Source organism: Trichosurus vulpecula, chromosome 8 (genome assembly GCF_011100635.1).
Source record: "Trichosurus vulpecula isolate mTriVul1 chromosome 8, mTriVul1.pri, whole genome shotgun sequence".
NCBI classification, from domain to species: Eukaryota; Metazoa; Chordata; class Mammalia; order Diprotodontia; family Phalangeridae; genus Trichosurus; species Trichosurus vulpecula.
This window is the reverse complement of record NC_050580.1, coordinates 69,865,475-69,871,460: the sequence shown is the minus strand read 5'-3', so window position 1 is coordinate 69,871,460 and position 5,986 is coordinate 69,865,475.

The window sequence follows — 5,986 nt, the reverse complement described above, 5'->3', positions numbered from 1 at the left end:
AGTGACTCTGAAGAGGTAGAGCAGCCCTGACTAATTCCTTTTCTTTCCTTTTTCAGCCATGTGCCCGACACCTGGACTTCGCCTGCTCGGGGGGTTCCTCATCGTTCACCGGGAGCGGCGGTTCTCTCTTGGGAGAAAGAGGGAAAAAAATTGGACCTTGACTCCTCAGACTGTTCCCCCCCAGGACGTTTGCGTCCAACCCCCTTTCTTCTGGCTCCTCATCAACGCATCTCTCTCCGACCCCCTTCTCAACTGTTCAAAGGTTGAATGTTACCTCTCCCCTTGCTGGAATGGCTCCTTTGCGCCGACTGCGGTGGTGGCCCTACCTGGCTGCTGCGGCGGCCTTCCTCGCCCTGCTTCTTGCGGTCCGCGTTCTTTGCGCCCGCATCTCCCTGCTTTCTCGCCGCCAGCGGGTTGGTTACCGCGCCCTGCGGGCCGTAGGTGTGGGGGAGGACCCCTCAGGTTGGTTGGATCTTGATTCCGCTTTGTGAGCACTGCCCTATGTTTCCCCTTCTTCCTTTTAATTTTAGTTTAAGGGGTGAATTGTTGGGATTTGGGTGGGGGTGGGACGCCGCTTAGGGCTGGGTGGAGGGTGGGGCAGGGACTACAGCTTTCCGGGTATAACGCTTTTCCGGGTATATCGCTGGGCGGTGCCGGCTTAGGATGAAGCCCGTCCATATAAGGCAATGTTATAGCTCTCACCACTGGATTGGCTGCAATAGGTTATATAATGTACGGGGATAGGGGAAGAGAGTCAGAGTCGAGCAGTCGCCGTGGAAGATGTACCAATAAAGACCGTGAGCGAGATCCTCTGGCGTTCTGTCTGGTGAATTCCGGTCTGGGTGGAGGCCAGGCCGGCCGGTGACGACCGAAGGCTCGGTGTAGGAGCAGAAGAGGTCCCCCGGGGAGGACTGCCCGCGACCCCCGGCCCAGGAAGAGGCCTAGGGGGAACGCGGCAATATAATGATGTGCAAGTGCAGTGGGGCAGTTTATGGGCCATTATCCTGTGAACTTGTATCTTAAAAAAACCCAGATCCATATCACATACACCAGCATCACACAGCTGGTAAGTGTCTGAGGCCAGATTTGCACTCAGGAATATGAGTAGGCCTGGCACTCTATCCACTGAGCAACCTAGATGCCCTCTTTGGTCCATTCCTACTCCTATAATTCCAAATGGTTTCTTCTTAAAAAGCTGATTTCATGCTATGTTTTGTGCCACTTGTGCTAGGCTTAAATTTGCTAGTTAGGGCTTCAAGGGAGAGAAAGAAATTTTTCCTATTTTGAGAAAATATTATGATCTGGGGATGGTGACAGCAACTCATTCTCTTCTTGGGGTTTTGTTTTCTTCATCTCTAAAATGAAAGGGTTAAGTCCTTCTCAGCTCTAAATCCTATGATCCAATGTGGCTTATCCACGGTCCCACAATCACAGAGACAGTATTTGTACTCAGGTTTTTTGATGACAAAACCAGTGCTAAGCTACTGTCTTATTTATTTCCTTTCTTCCTCAGCCAATCTCCTTGAAAAAACTACGTATGCTTGATGCTTCCACTTCTTTCCTTCTCACTCTCTTCTAAACCCTCTGCAGTCTGGCTTTTGACCTCATCACTCCAGTGAAACTACTCACTTCAGTTACCAATGATCTCTTAATAGCCATACCTCCGTTCTTACCTTTCTTGACGACTCTTCAGCATTTTGCACTGTTGCTAACTTTTTCCTCCTGAATACTCTCTATTTTATGGGCTTTCATAGCATGCTGTCTCTTGGTTTTCCTATTACCAGTCATCACTCCTAACCCCCTTTTTCGGATAAAAATCCATGTCATATTCACTAACTTTGGGTGTCATCTTCATCTCTCCCCTCTGTCTTCATAATATCTCTTGACTAGGTCCCCTTCTCTCCACTCACCAACCTCCCCAACGCAGGATCTATTATAAATGCTTGACTTTTGCAATGCTCTTCTATAATGGGGCTCCCTGCCTAAATCTTCTTTATCCAATTCATCTTCTATACAGCTGTGAAAGTGACTTTCCTAAAGTGAAGGTCTGGCAATGTTACTTCCCTACTCAACAAACACCAGCGGTTTCCTATTATCTTAATCTAAACTTCTCTGTCTGACATTTAAAGCTCTTTGCAAGCTTTTTCCAGATTTTTTATACACGATTCCTTTTCACACGTTGTGCAGTCCAACAATACTGATCGTCTTGCTAATTCTAAAACACACAATACTCTATTTTTCATCTCTGTGTCTTTGTGCTGGCATTCCTCCATGCCTGGAATGCTCTCTCTCCTCATCTCTGCCTCTTGGAATTCCTGTTTTCTTTGCCTATTATGTTGGCTTTACTAGCTTCCTTCAAGAAGATATTTCTGGTCCCCTGACCACTTCCCATGCTTTCCCATCCGAGAGTACCTTCTACCTACTTAGTATTTAATGAACATTTTGTACGTAGTTGTTTGCATGTTGTCTTCCCCATTAGGATGTAAGCTCTTTGATGGTAAAGTTTGTGTCTTTGCTTTTCTTTTTATCGCTACCTCTTAGCACAGTGCTTGGCACATAGTAAGCACTTAATAAATGCTTGTTGACTGGCTGAAGACTCAACTCAAATGACCCCTTTCTCTATGAAGGCCTCCCCAGTGCTCCTAGCAATGTCTAGCTCCTAGTACTTTCCTCTAAGATTACTTTACATCTGTTTTGTGTGTGCTTTGGATATGCTCTATGTGCGTGCTTCTTCCTGGTCACAATACAAGTCCTTCGAGGGCAGGGACTGTTCTGCTTTTGTGTTTGTTTCCCCATGGCCTAGCATAGTGCCTGGCACATATTAGGTACTTAATAAGTTCTTTTTGAATGATTTTTTCATCTCAAAGATCTCATTTTCAGGATATGGTTTATATTTAGACTAATGTTATAGTAATATTCTAGATATCCCTTCTCTCATCTCCCATAGAATGGTGTTTATGTTTCTATAGTACATTTTTCATGTATTATAACTATTTGTGTATGTGTAATGTTCCCCTACTGAACTGTAGGAGAAACTGTAAACTCCAAGAAGGCATATAAATATTTATCTCAGCCAGTATGAAGCTCAGCACACAGTAGGTGCTTGGTAAATATTTGATGAATTCATTGAATTTATGCTTAAGATTTCAAGTTGCTTTTTTCACAACAACCCTGTGCAGAAGGCTGTATGAGGATTATTATTTCCATTTTCCAGATTAGGGAGTTAAATTCAGCAAGATTAAATGTTTTGCAGTGCTCACAGAGCACAGTGCCTAGCACATAGGTAATGGTTGTTGACTGACTGGTTATCATAGCTAGTAAATATCAGAGCTGGAACTCAGTCCCAGGTTTTCTGACTATAGCGTACTGCTCCTTTAACCAAGCCAGGATTGAACCTGAGACAATTTAAGATGGTTTATGGTGCATTCCCCTCTATGGAGTATTACATATTATGCCAAATGATGTTAGATATCATTTATACATTTATAATGGGAAAAGGGCAGCCTTTTGCATACATTTTAAAGGAGAGAGAGCAGTAGCATAAATATTCCGAAACTCACTTATAATTGGCTTTGAAATTATATGCACACACACACACATATGTATATACATTTGTGCCCACATAGATTTATGTTCTTTCCTCCTGATCCGTAGTTTCTATTTCCTGAACACACTATGGTTGGAAGGGAAGAGGGCAGAGATAAGGAGATACCTTAAAGCCTGTTGGGTGGCAGAGAGAAAGTCAATTAGTAATTTCCAATTGGTAAAATGAATAAAACATAGCAGAGTATTGACTGTATTAATTTAAATGCTGCCTGCTTAAAAGTAGTGGCATCATGAAAATAGTTCAGGATGGTTTCTCAAATTGCTGTTTATATTTTTAATTAGTTTCTGCACACAGGTCAGCAGCCCTCTGTTCTTTTTGATATTCATTATGCTTTGGTTTAAAGTGATCCCTTTCTACCTGGATGGAAGGATATTTTCTTCTTGGGAGGTTTACTAGCAATTACATATGTAAATGTATTCATATTTTCTTTGGCACATTCTCCTGGGAAGAATTACATAAGAAATTATTAATGTACATGAAAACAACAGTTAAAAATCCCAGAGGATAACTGAAGTGTGGAATATTTCTACATGTTTTAAGATATTTAACAGTATTGCTTATGGGGGTGGGTGGGGATAGGGTTGGCACAAGGCAATATTAAAATAACCATATACTCTACTGAAATGTTTTTTTAAAATTCTATCAATGAATTTATTTACTTAACTTGAATTCAGTAAAGTAAAATTTGTTATCTTACTCATTATCAAATGGCAAATGGAGGTCATGGTCCATAGCATTTTCAGCAAGAAGAATGGAATGTGAGGCTATATATCAGATGGGGATTATTATATCAGGCAATTTTTATAAAAGCTCTCTGTACAGTATGTATTTTTCATTGTTTTTCAGTCTTGAGTTATATTTTCAGGATCACCTAAACCTTGTGGATCCAGCTTAATCAATTGTCCTACTGATCTTTTATCAACAACACCTTCATCAGAACCACTAAAGATAATAAGTCATGATAATGTCATCAGCATCACAATTATCATAATACAAGTGGATTTGCTAGAAATGTGTTAGCTGCTTAATAAAATTAGATGCTATTCCTGCCTTCTGGGGTCACAGTTTTCATTCAGATCTTTTGATTCCATCCCTAAGAATACTCTTTAAGGGACAGGTGAGAACTTGCCTGTCATCCTTTCTTATGTGTGAGTGTTATAGAACCACTTGTAGCATGCCTAAGAAATGGTGCATATTTTGATATATGCAAAATGCGCCTTAGAACCTTTGTGGAGGTAAGATCTTCTCTAAGTCATCACAAGCCGAGGGGAGAACTGGGGTGACTAAACACCCCCTATGTTTAGTCCTCTATAAGGTCCTAGGGAAGAGCAATATGGTCTCTGTGCCATGACAGATTGTACCTTCTCACTAAAATGAGGCCCTCTCACAGGATATTTGGTACTTTTGGTGGATTAGCATGTGGAGTTTTGGGGGTGAGGGTGGAAATGTAGTCTTCTATTTATTTTTGTGTTGGGATTTTATTATTCTTATGTAATTGCTCTCCTCACTTTCTCTTTGACTATCTATGAAGATAATATGCCCCTTTCTTCTGAAGCTAATTCCAGATGGATTCTTGAGATCCCATAATAGAAAAAGAAGTATGCAGCAGCCATGCTTTTAGTTCTTGATGTCTTCTGGGAAGAAGAGATGTTTAAGGAATATAGTTTAGGACAAATTAATGAGGGAACCATAACTAGGGTTGTGCAACCTTTATCTTAGGATATGGAAAATTAAAGGCCCTTTGAATGAATCCAAACTTCACAGAACAAATTAGAAGTGATCGGTTTGTGGGAGGGGGTTGGGGAAATGGAGAGGAAGGCAGTATGGGTGGTGGTGGTGGGAGGGGTGTGTGTGTGTGGTGGGGTGGGGGTCACGTAGGAGGTGGGTGGGCTGCGTCTTGGTCTGTGGAGTTGAAACCAAAACCAAGTAGAGCTGCAGATGGAGAATGGAGATACACTTGCATAATTATAATGTAAGACAATCTGAGGAAGAAGAGATTGCTAGCAACTAGGAATAGAGGATGGGAAGGAAATAGCACCTGAGTTGAGCCATAAAGGAAGACAAGGATTCTGAGAGAGAAATAAAGAGGGTGTGCATTATGGGCATAGAGAATGGCCACACACTTTTGCCCAGACTGTCTGTGGAAACCCTGTTTGGCATTTCCTAAAGGTTTTGATCAGAAGAGAGAACATTTCAAGCAAGGAACCCAAGTGAAATCAGAATTGTTTAAACATGTGAAAGAGACTGGTTCCCTGACAGAAAAATACCAAAAGTAGGGGATGCTACAAATAGGAAGACATAATAAACGTATTTCTTCCTAATTTCCCTTGCTAACTGTTTGCTGCTCTGGGTGGTTCATGGGTAACTGTGCCTTTTTAA